This window comes from Phalaenopsis equestris, unplaced genomic scaffold (assembly GCF_001263595.1).
Source record: "Phalaenopsis equestris unplaced genomic scaffold, ASM126359v1 Scaffold219045, whole genome shotgun sequence".
Classification (NCBI taxonomy): Eukaryota; Viridiplantae; Streptophyta; class Magnoliopsida; order Asparagales; family Orchidaceae; genus Phalaenopsis; species Phalaenopsis equestris.
This window is the reverse complement of record NW_018237447.1, coordinates 330,380-344,171: the sequence shown is the minus strand read 5'-3', so window position 1 is coordinate 344,171 and position 13,792 is coordinate 330,380.

Below are 13,792 nucleotides of genomic sequence, written 5' to 3'. Positions count from 1 at the left end.
CTATAAAAATATACAAAATTACTTAAATCCCTTTTATGCTTTTCTTAGGATCCTCTGACAGGTAAAACCTACAAAACTTAATCACCTAATCTTCTGATTTATATTTTAGTTTATAAAATTATTTTAAGCAAAAAACATGTAACTAAGCTTGAAAATTAGGGCTACAAAACTAGAGATGTCTCTGACCTAGAAAAATAAGAGAACCTCCCTACTAACATGGGGAATCAACCCCTAAAATTTCAAGTCATGCTGAATATTATTTAGCTAATTAAAATTAAAATATTACAGAGAGTATTAAATTAATTAAAAATTAGAGACACATCAAACAATTTTTAGTTTTTTTCCCACATTATTTTATTTTCCCACATTATTTTAGTTTGTTCACTGAGCAAGAGGGTATTTTTATTTTATTTTTATAATTTTTCTACATAAAGATATGTATTTTCTAAGTTTATGAAATTAAATAAATCCTAAAAATGCTATTTCCCTACTTAAACGCGTGGCGCTGACTGTATCCTTGTACCAGTCGAAGCTCTGCATATCGCTTTCTGATTCGACACCGTCATCAAACTCAACACCTCGTCAGCCTGGGCTTTATGTCTCATTCTCTCATTCGACACAATTTGGCCATCCAAATGATACACGCTAAAACAGACGGTATCCGTTCATCGTCTTTGATCTTCCTAACCCGAGAACCGTCCAAACTAAAATCTCAAGATCTCTCTCGATACTCAACCAAATCACATGGGCTTTATTCCTGCACCTTCATTTACTCAAGACAAACACATCTATCAGGTTACATGCTCACGAAATTAAGCATCTCTTCACAATTGTTGAAACTGAGCCAAAAATTAGGGTTTTTGAAATATACCTTTGCCCAAGAGGTGAGACCTTGATTGGGTGCTTTTGGAAGCTTTAGTGGAGTCTAACAAACCTCCTCAAAGTGTTGATTTCCTCTGGTGAATAGCCTAGGTATGAGTTCAATGAAATGAAGATACGGCCTTGGTCAAGAGCTACGTTAGAGGGCTCAACATAAGGGGGTTTCAGTAGGAATCTTCTTAATTTGGTCTGAGGAAGCTTTTAGAGCAATCAATTTGAAGTTTGGTGGAGTTTTGAGAAATGGCCAAAAACTACTCTAGTTTTGAGCTCTTAAATTGAGCTCAAACAGTGGGGAGGATGGCTGGAAGATGGTTGGAATGAGCTTATGAGGACTTAAAGAAGCTCTGGAAGCAATTTAGCAGAGTTTCCCCAAAGAAATTGATGGTCTCCTCCTTTGGCTGTGCGAGATGAGGTTTAAATAGAAGAAAAAGAAGTGGCCACCATGGCTAGCTAGTGGGTGCAAATGGAACCTTACATGGAGGGAAGAGAAGTGCATGCAAACAATTGGGATGAGCCAACTCAGGGAGTTCAAATTTTGAGTTTTGGCCATGGAGGCTTGTCGGTCAGGCCAGGGCTGGTGGCTAGAGTGGTTAGTTGAGTCAGAGGAAGCTTAATGATGATTATCCCTGAATGTTTGGTGGTTGATAGCATATATATTTGGGTTTTGTCAAATATGGGAAAAGATCCCCTAAAACAAGGGACCTTTGGTCCATGGCTCATGTAGGGTGGGCTGGGTGGGTATAGCCTAGTCCATAGGGTCCAAAGGCTGACTGTGGTGACCATGGCCTAGTCAATTTAAATGGGTTTTGTTCAATTCAAGATTTTAAAATCATGCCATGAGCATGGATTTGAGTTTGGGTTTGGCTAGACTTTACTTTTGGCTCAATTAATTTATTAAATTGGCTTGGATAATTGTCATGATGAGTTTTGAAAAGAAATTAGTTAGTTTTGAATTGATTCAGAAGTTCAATTTAGAGGGATTTGGCCCATGACCAATTTTTAGGCATTTGGGTTAGACTTCGGTTAGGTTTTAGGTTAGGCTCAATTGATGGTTTAAATTTGTCTAAGGGTTTGTAATTAAAAAAATTTTGGAGTTATGAGGTTCAATTTGGGAGATTTTTGAATTTTGGTGAAATTGGGATTGAGATTAGGATTGAGATGGGTTCAATTGGGCTTGATTTTTCTCTCAATTAAAATTGAATATAATGAACTTGAGTTTAGAATTAAAATTGGGTGAGATTGAAGTCGATTTGATGGAAATTGGGGGTGAATTGGGGAATTTAGGCATTTAGGGGCAATTTGGGTATTTTGGTCCAAATGGGTCAATTTGGTCAAATTGGGCTCAATGGAGTGGTTCTAATTGATTTTAAGGACATTTGGAGTGATTTTGGAGATTTTGGAAATTTTTGAAATTTTTTGGGTATGACGGGCATTTTGGTAATTTTTGGGATTATGGTGGTATTTTGGGATTTTTTAAATTTAGGGGTGTTTTGGGTAATTTGAATGGGTTAAAAGATTTTGAGGTAATTTGGACAATTTTGAGGATTTTAGGGTTTCAAGGGTAATCTGGTAATTATGAGAAAGTTTAGGGGCAAATAGTTACAATTGGGTATTTTGGTAAAATTGGGGTCCAATAGGATGTCAATCTTGAAATTACCCTTCATGAGCCATGAGACCAAGGGAGACCACACTTTGGATCCTTCATTTGTTAGTCTTAGCCAAACCCTAGCCTATGGCTAATAGTTTAGGGGACCATCCACATGAGTTTCCAAAAAGGGTAAGGGATCACCTAAGCATATTTAGTTAAGGGTTAAGGTTGTGAGTGTAAGTGAGGGGTATCAAGTGTATGTGTGTGTAGACTTGAAAAAGACCACATCACCCAAGGTCAACTCTGAGGTCAAACTGTCTTATGGAAACTCCTCTTGAGCTCCCCCATATTGGCTTCACCTACTAAGTGCTATAGACCCACCTACTAAGTGGTAGAGGTTAGGACCAACATGTGGAACTTCAAGATGAGCAAGGAAGAGTATAGAATTTCTAATGGTGAGGGTACCATCACTAGTTCTCTAGGAATAGTCAAGAGAGAAGTTCTATGTCTAGATCATAGGCTTCGTAGGAAGAAACTCGACCTCAACCAAATGTAAGGTCAACAATGACGTGGATCTTCAACAAACTCATCCACAACCATACTGAGTGTTATGTAGATGACTTAGTCGTTAAGAGCAGGCAAAAGTATGACCATGTGTACGATTTGAGAATCATTTTTGAATGATTACAATAATATAATCTTAGGATGAATTTCTTAAAGTGTGTCTTTGGTGTCACCTCAGAGAGATTTTTAGGATTTGTTGTTCATCATCGTGGGATGAAATTTGACCCTACTAAGATTGAAGAAATCTTAAATATGCCTCCTCAAGAAATTTTACCCAACTAAGGTCATTCTAAGTAAAGTCGGAATATATAAGACTCTTCATTTCTAATTTTCTAGGTATGTGTCAAGCACTCACTGCCTTAACCAAAAATGATGCAAAGTCTGTGTGGAATAACAAATGTTCACATGCTTTTGAAAGCATCAAACAATATCCAACCACAACTCTTGTTTTAGCAGCCCCTACCTTGGGAAGGCCTTTAATCCTCTACATTACAGCTTTGAATGACTCTCACGGAGCCCTACTGGCCCAAGTAAATGATGAGGGTAAATAAAATGCACTATACTATTTGAGTTATTGTCTAAGCCCAATTGAAACAAGACACCCTTCAATTGAGAAGCATTGCTTAACTTTGATCTTTACTGCTCAAAATCTCAAGAATTACATGCACTTTTATAAGGAAACTCTTATTTCAAGGGTCAATCCTCTACAGTACATGATGACCTCACCAATGTATTCTGGAAGATTTGCAAGGTGGACGATGATACTGCTTTAATTTTACACAAGTTTTGTGCCTCTATGCATCATCAAAGGAAAATACTTGCAGACTTCATAGTGGTGCACTCAATACTGGTAAAGTACCATCTCAACGATGACTTGTCCGATGAACAAATATTAAAGCTAGAAGACCCCTACGCTCGGTGTTGAGAAATGTACTTCGATGGGGCTTCATCTACTTACAAAGATAAAGATACACAAACCATCATACCCGGCAAGGAGAAAGTGCAGTTGATATTTATCGCCCCACACCAAGTGATGACATCATTCTCTTACCACCTAATCGAGTTGTGTACAAATAATGAGGCCGAGTAAGAAGAGCACATAAGCATTCTAGAGCTCACGATTTTGGTGAGGATCAAGGAAATAAATGTCTACGATGATTCTCAATTGATTATTAACCAAGTTGCTAGAAGTTACAAAGTTCAAAAATCATGGCTCGAGCAGTACTTACACTACACAATGAAGCTATTGGAAAAAATTCTAAATGCAAACATCACTCACTGTTAATAGAATATGTAGCAGAAACTTATAGAAAATGATGTCCTTCCACATTTTTTTTCAAAATCCCAACTCACTATTAACATATTAATCTACCAAAGGAAGTGCAAGAATTACTACAACAGTTTGCAAATGTTATGCTTGCGGAATTGCCAAAACAAATTCCTCCCATCCGATCAATTCAACATCACATTGATCTCATTCCATGATAGCCTTACCCAACCTTCCATACTAACGAATGAGTCCAAAAATGAAATCTCTATCCAAGCATTTGAGGCACAAGTTTATTGAAAAGCACAGAAAAAAGAGACTTATCTCTAGACATCAAAGCATTATAGATCTTCCGCAAGTATTTTTTTGGATCCTTAGGGTTGTTCGACCCTTGCCGAGAAGGAGAGCAGAAGGGAAAAGAAAATAAGAAAAGTGCTTACCGGGGAGAGAGGAATTTAGCCAAATGGGGGAGAAGAGTTCTTGGTTGGGTTGAAGAAGGATGGAGTAGCTAAGGAAGAGGAGCGGCTAAAGCCAAAGAAGAAGGGAGGAGCGCGATAACTAAATCGAGGACATCCGAGTAATAAAGTGCCCGCAGGCTGCATATTTAATTAAACAGAAACATAATTTTTAGAGAAGCTACAAAAACATGCAAACCAAATGAAACAGCTACATTTTCAAAACATCGCCCGCAGTTATAAGCTACCCCCAAATAGATTCATAGGCCCATGAATCATCCCTCATAAACCAATCTCATGGATGACCCACATCACCCTTGAAACATTGGTCAACCCTAGGGGTGAATCTACGATTTTTTGTGCCCTAATTGAAGTAAGGAAGAGGAGGCAACGTCAACTGTGAGGAAAAGAAATAGAAGGCTCGCATTTAGTATCATCCGAGGAAGTATTGTGCAATGAAGGAAGGAGTGACCTACTTGCGGGTTCAACCAAAGGAGTAGATGAAGTCTCACAATCAAGCCGAGCATTGTGTTTAGATGAAAAGAAAGAAGAAGAAGAAGGAAAGCTCAAATGAAATAGTGCAGAGAAAATGAAAAGTCTTTTTAGGCGAGTTCAGGTTTAGGGTCGAGTCGGGTCGCGAATAATATGAAATTTATTTTTCTGTTATTTTTCTGTGCTTAAATAGGTGGGGTCGGGCTTTCCACGAGGTGGCATTTGATTGGCTACGCACGCAGGTCTACATGTGTAGTACTGAGGCAATATTTCTTCTACCCCACCTATTAAAGCACAGAAAAATAAATTTCATATTATTCGCGACCCGACCCGACCTTAACCTGAAAATTTTCCCGCCAGCATAAAAATATTTCGTGCCTACTTACTGTTCTATTTGCAGGTTGTTCTATTGCAGGTGAAGAAATATTTCACCACTCCGCAGCTAGGGTTTTGATGGAGGTCTACATGAACGTTGAGATGTTGGAGGAATTACACCCATCATTCGGCCTGAACTTTGAAGGTCAAGTGAGTCTGTAATGATCTCTAGTTTTATGTTAGCTTAGGGTTTTCATTGTGTTTCTGGTATTGTCATTTTTTTGTGGTGTTTATATTTCTTGGAAGGCAATAATAATTTTGTTAATATGGTAAAATTTAGGGTGTTTTTCTGCTACGCTTTTTGTGTTATTATGGTGTTAAGCTTCTGTTTTCTTGGTGTTACTCATGTGTTATTCTGGTGTTACTCTGATATTACTCCAATGTAATGTTGTTTCTTGCCTTTGATTAGTACCGTTATTATGGTATAATATTTGGCTCAGTCTAATGTAAATGTTGGTATTGATGTAGTGTTATTGGGCTCTATAGTGTTGTTTTTTGTATTATAATGGTGTTTTTTTGTGTTATTATGATTTCAAGCTTGTGGTTGTTTGGTGGTACTCATGTTTACTCTGGTATTACTCCAATGTTATGTTGTTTATTGCCTTTGATTTATTACTTTTACTGTGTTATTATTGTGTTATGCTAATGTTATCATGGTGTTATACAGTCCTGTGAGACAACACACGCTTGCAATGATACAATTGCAGAGAAGTTTCTAAGCAGCATTGTCCACAATGAGCAAGAAGCATATGAAAGTTATCATGTCTATGCACATCACATATGATTCACTATTCGGAAGGACCATAATACCTACTGGCCGAACTCTAAGAAACTCAAGATCAAAGATTATATTTGTGGAAAAAGCTGGCTACAAGAAAGAGTCTAACAACACAGTTAAGTTCAGAAAAGCAGACACAATGACTGGTTGTAAGGTCATGGTTTGATTTGCTGTTGATTTTAAAGTCAATTGGACAGTGGCGAAATTCATTGAAAATCACAATCATACCTTAGCTGAAAGTGGTGATAAGCATCTTCTTCGTTAAGCATCTTCTTCGTTCCAGTTTCGTTCCAGTAGAAGGATAAGTGAGTTGAATGCAGATGTGTTGAGATCAATGACAAGTTCAGGGATTAGAGCAACACATTCATACAATTTCATTGCCACAGAGGTTGGTGGTGTGGAGAATTTAGAATGAACTAAGAGAGATACATTTAATTTCATCCAAAGAGAAAAAAGATAAAGAATTGAAAAGGAAGATGAGAATGCTCTAATACAATTATTCATGGAGAGGCAAGCAGGGTATAGCATGTTTGCTTGGGATTTCCAAACAGATGAGTATGGTAGGTTAACAAGCATTTTTTGGAGTGATGGATTATTCAGGCTGGATTATGACTTTTTTGGGGATGTGATATTTTTTTATACAAGCTACAGATTAAATAAATATAATTTATGTTGTGCTCCATTTGTGGGGGTTAACCACTACTGGCAGAACGTACTGTTTGAAGTTGGATTTTTGTCTCATGATACTACTGAATCATTCACGTAGCTATTCAAATCATTCATTCGATTAATGAGAGACAAACATCGCAAACATCTCATAACAATCTTTACCAATTAGGATCAAGCAATGGCAAGAGCCATTGCAGAATGCCTCCCACAAACATGTCACAGATTATGTCAATGGCATATCTACAAGAAATTGTCTTCAAAAATACACTGTGGAGTGCGTACTAAGAGCGTCTGTGGTATTTTTTTATAAATGCTTGAGCAAGTGTGATTCTGAGGAGGAATTCGAAGAAATGTGATACTTAATGATTGAGTTGGGAGAACTACAAAGAAATGTGTGGTTAGATAAAATGTACCATACAAGGCATAGATGGCCAACAACATTTAATAAGGATATATTCGGTTTGGGAATCTTATCAACACAAAGAAGTGAGTCAACTAATAATGACTGTCATGGTGTTGTAAAGCCAACTAGCTCTCTCACGGATTGTTTTATCGGTCTTGAAACCATAATGAAATTGTGGCGCCAGAACGAGAAAGATGAAGATTTCAAATGTGGTCAGTCCGTAAGAACGCAATGGTTAAAATCAATCCCGTACTGAGGCAAGCTGCCTCGTTCTATACAAGGAAACTTTACTCAATGTTTGAACAAGAGCTATTAAATGGCTTATGTGGGCTTACAGCTGAAGTATCAGTGGAGAGTGCAGCTAAATATTACATATTAAGATTGAATGATGAGGGGACAAGGCAGCCCTGGACTGTGTTAGTTGACAAAGTTACTTGTGAGGATACATGTAGTTGCAAAAAATTTGAGATGATGGGCCTATTGTGCTCCCATGCACTATTTGTTCTCAGTGTCGCCAAAATAAACGTTATTCCGGAGAAGTATTTATTATTGCGGTAGTCCATCAATGCTAAAATGGACATGTATAACAGGTTTGGTTGCAGAGATCTAAGAGACTCTGGGTTGAATAATGTTTCATCAAGTGCCCTTCTATTCATGTCATGCTCTCAGAAATTTTCATATCAACTCATTAATAGAGCACAAGGAAATGATTTAGCTGAGGAGTGTTTGTGGGAGACGTTTAAAAAATTATTTGGAGAAATTAAGGATGCTCTAGCAGGGAGAACTACCGAAGTAAAGAAAACTAAAAAGAATAAAAAATTTACAAATATAGAATGCAATGTGAACGACCCTGCTAAAAAGAGGTCAAAAGGAGTATCTACATTTAGGTTGAAAGGCTGATAGGTTGAAAGGATATTGGGAGAAAAATAAGAAAGCTAAAAGTACAAATTTTTTTATTTAGTATTTCCTTCATTCCATGTATTATGCATACTTCTAAGTTTAAACATTGCATTAAAGAATGGAACTAGAAGCAGCAACTAGTTGTGAAGCTGTTGATGCATTCAAAAAAAGTTTGACAGATTGTCTGACCCAGGTATGTTGCTAAAATTCAGTATCATTTGACTGCCTTTATATAAAATAATTCACTCAAATTGAACTTGGTATTACTTTTCTATTGCAGGAATACTATGCACCGCAACTAACTGAAACATACACTGGACTATTGATGGATTCCATAAGTGAGATATAGATTGATTGAAATTATATATGTTGGTATACTTTAACATCTTTAAACTTTGTAAAAAAGAAGTAATTGGCAGTTTATAATATGTTTTTTTTTCAAATATTTATGTCTTAAGCTTATTCAAATGTGGATAAATTGATTATCATATATATCAATTGTATTACACACTAAATAACACATAGATAACACGTGAATAACACTGGAATAACACGTGGATAACACATGGATAACACATGGATAACACGTGAATAACACGTAAATTACACACTGAATAACATGTGAATAATACGTGAATAACAGTTGAATAACACTAGGATAAAATGTGGATAAAACGCTAAAAACACTTGAATAACATGCTTAATAAAAGGAGAATAAAATGAGGATAACACGTTGAATAACACTTGAATAACAATTGAATAATACGTAAATAACACTTGAATAACACTCTAAATAACACACTAAATAACAAGTGGATAACATGTTGGATAACAAGTAAATATCACTTGAATAACACGTGAATAACACGTAGATAACATGTGAATAACACGTGGATAACACGTGAATAATACGCCTGAATAACACGTGAATAACACTTGAATAACTGAATAACCTGAGAATAACACTTGAATAACACTCTAAATAACACGTGTTTTTGACGTGGATAACATGGTGAATAACATGTTGAATAACACGTGGATAACATGTAAATAACACATAAATAACATGTGAATAACACGTGAATAACACATGGATAACACGTGAATAATACGGTTGAATAACATGTGAATAACACTTGAATAACACATGAATAACATGGGAATAACACTCTAAATAACACGTGTTTTTTATGTGGATAACACGGTGAATAACACGCTTAATAACACGTGGATAACATGTAAATAACATGTGAACAACACGTGAATAACACTTGAATAACACGTGGATAACACGTGAATAACACGCTAAATAACACGGTCTACCAAGGGAATTCTCTTATCGTGTTATTGCCTTACTCATTGTTTATGTTGTCTTGCGTTACCGCCGATTTAATCGGTGTTACTCTGCGTTACTCCTCTTAATGTGTTGTCTCGCAGTGAATATTCCCCGTGTTACCGGCAATTAATCGGTGTTACTCTGCGTTACCCCGCGTAATGTGATGAGTTTCACGCAAATATTCTATGTGTTATCGCTGATTAAATCGGTGTTACTCCACCTTTTGTCGTGTTATTCCGCCGTATGATGTTAAATTTTGACGCAAAATTTTTAAACTCTCTGTGAAGTAAATTTTATAGGAAAAATTAACAAGGATAAGTAATTTTTTATATTTATTAAAAATACAAACATTAATTCATGATTTATGTTTCTTCTACCTAATATTATTTCAAAAAGCATCATTCCAAAAGTATACAAATATACAAAGAAATGAAATCATTAAACATCATTGTCAGGTAGAAAGTGAAACATAAACACACGTCTGATTCTAAATCTTTTTATTCTATAAGTACTTGCAGTGATCTTGGAACTGGGGGAACATTCACCTCACCAACATTCTCCAAGATCTGAACATTTTGCCCCATATATGGCCTATTAGACTCACTGTCCTGAATACACCTTGAAGCTATTCGATATATAGTAGATATACAGTAACCTATACAAATATACAAAGTATAAATATACAAATTTACTATGAAGTCCTCGAAAATATGCAAATGTCATATACAAATTCAGCTTTAAATAGTTCCATATCATCTTGCCAATCTATATGCTCACTCCAGTCGACTTCTTCAGCCTGCACTAATGTTTTCATGTACTTGCAGATGATCTGGCATACGATCTGGGTGAAGATGGTCCTGTCGTAGTTTCATGGTGTGGAAGTTGCCTTGCAGGACTCAGTGATGGTCCCTGATCTGGATTTGATTCCTGGTCTGGATTTGCGAGCAGTTGTACTTCATCTTCTCTCAAATCTAAGAATCTGTCATTAACCTACAATACAAATGTATTCGTCAAAATCGTTATAGTTATTCTTAAAAAGCTATTAAATAGAGGTGCCAATAATCTGCAATAAACATTAAAATGACAAATTTTTTATTGCATTAAATGATTTAAATGATCGAGTCTCTTGAAGGCTTCATGAATTTTCTCAGCACTCCACCCATGATTGGTTGGCCACCTCAAAATGCGAGTCTAGCATCAGGTGCAGTAGGAGTTAACAAAGACGTGTGCTCGTAAAACCATAGATGAGGATGTTTATACCATAAACATGTATGCAAAATTTAATACAACAAAACAAAAATTTAGAATAATAATGTTTTAATGTAAACAACAAATATTAATCGTTAAAAGAAATACAAATCCTTCCTATCAGCTTATTCTGCCTTAATTTCATGGAGGCGGTTCTCACTTGATCGATGATCATTTCACATATGGCAGCAGGCCAATTAAAGGACAGAAAAGCTTGTACCTTGTACATTTACAGAACTTGTACATTTACAGCAAAAGAAGATAGCTCTGCAAGCACATGAAAATTGCTTGAAGTAAAAAATAAATTAGTTAATATGAGTTTCAAGTACAACTACTCAAATGGAGGGGTGGAAGCTCCTTCTGCAAAAAAAGTTTGTCAGTGGGTTCTTTATTTATCTGGCATCCACATTTGATATGGGACCTTTCTTCCATGAAACAGACTCTCCTCTGTTTGGCATCCCTATCAACAAAGTCACGTAGTCAGCATGTAATTTAACCTCCTTTCCACTCATTTTGAAGACCCTCCTCTCATTATCCCAACATCTCAGAATATGTAAAGTCATGACATTGTCCTGGGGATATGGGGGCATGTCAATGAAATTGAACACCCTCATTTCTTTTAAATTAATAATAATCTCCTCTGAAAGGAGATATCTAATTACATCCAAGGCACCTTTCACTGCAGATGGATGACATCTATAGTTGAAAGTCCTTGCACTCAAAATTCTGCAAATTGAAGAAACAATAACACATATTAGAACCATATGGAGCTGCCTTTTAAATATTATTGATGTGTTATTCATGTGATATGAAGCTCACCATGAGGTGTTACTCTTGTTTACATATCAATGACACCTCAATAAAACCTCTATAACATAATAATAAGAATTCAACATAAGTTACTCCAGTGTAATTGGTGTTATCACATGAATAACACATCATCAATAATACAGGAATAACACATCAATTTCACATCAGTAACACATCAATAATACATAAATAACACACCTAATACACTTCAATACAATCACAAGTGTATTAGATATCCCTAAACATAAGCATAACACATCATAAGAGGTAACACATCAATAATACATGAATAACATGGGAATAACACATGAGTAACACACCAGTAACACAGGAATAACACAAGAAAAACACACGAATAATACAAGAATAACACATCAAAACTGTCATAGAGATATCTGTGTCCACCAAATTCGGTTTTATGCAGTCATTGAGGTAGGATTATTTTTGTGCTATTGATTCAAAGTCATGGTGTGTTATTTGTGTGGTATTGATGTGGTATTGTTGTATTTTTTATGTGTTATTGGTGTGTTACTTGTGTGATATTGATGTGGTATTGTTGTGCATTTCATGTTTAGGTTTAGGTGCATACCATGATTTTAACGAACGGTTGGACGCCATGGTCACATTCCCTTGCGTGTCGGAGAATGCCTAGAGTTTCACCAATAAAGGAGGTAACGCTTCGCCGAGGAAGACGATAAGGAGCCTAAAACCTACTCGTAATAGTGCGAAGAAAATGAAAAGTTTTTTTAGGCGGGTTCGAGTTTAGGGTCGGGCCGGGTCGTGAATAATATGAAATTTATTTTTCTGTTATTCTTCTGTGCTTAAATAGGTGGGGTCGGGCTTTCCACGATGCGGCATTTGATTGGCTACGCACGTAGGTCTACATGCGTAGTACTAAGGCAATATTTCTTCTACCCGAAGAACGATTTCTAGGGTGTCTCTCTCGTATAGAAGACGAGCCACATGGGAGAGGCTCAATTACTTCCTATGAGAAGTGCGTAGGAGTCACATGTGTAGTAGAGAGTAGGTCAGAAGTCTCGTGCATAGCTGTGCCCAAACCAAAAGCCTGATGTACATTTTTGTATGAAAAAGGAAAAGAGAAATGTGGAGGTGAGGGAACTGAGCTACTCTTATAAAAGGAAGTCAAACTGGAGAGCAAACTCATGCCCTAACCAAGTCGTGTGAGAGGAAAAAATTTGCGTACGTCAAGGGGTACGCAGCATTTTATTTTGTTAATATATATGTAATAGTGTACATGGGAGTTACATGAGAGTAACAAGGGGGTTATAACATGTTGGGGGTTATAACCTGTTGTACCTCCCGTGTAACCTCCTGTGTAAATCCCGTGTAACCCCGTTATAACAATTATACATGCTTGTAACTCTTATGTAACTCTCGTGTACACGCTTGTAACTCCCATGTAACTCCCATGTAACTCCCATGTAACTCCCGTGTACACTATTATGTACGCAAAGATGCGTACCCCTGACGTACGCAATTTTTTTCCCGTGTTGAGATATAAGACACTAGTTGTACTCGGAAAGAAAAGTATGTGTTAGAGTTATTCTACTTTTAAATATATTAATGTCAAATTGAATAATAAGATATATTATTTTTAAAAATTAAATCATAAATTAATGTCACATTTAAATATTAAATTGTAATGGTAATTTAATTAAATAATACAACATGAATTAAAATAGTGGATTTATATTTATATATACGCGAACCGGTTGGCTCTTTAGTAGGCATAATGTGTAAGACCCCTGAGGTCCCGCGTTTGATGCTCGCCTTGGACAACACATGAGTTGATCACAAACCCACTTTGCAATATATGGATACATACATACATACATGTTTTTAAAAAGGGTTGGTCGCCGATCAACCCCATAGTCTGACCGAAGGGCGGACCACCCCTTCCAGAAGGTGTGCAATTTGATCCTACGCAGGGTTCGAACAACCAACCCGAGAGACTTATACCAATGGCCACAACCAATGAGTCAAGCTAAGACACAATATATATATATA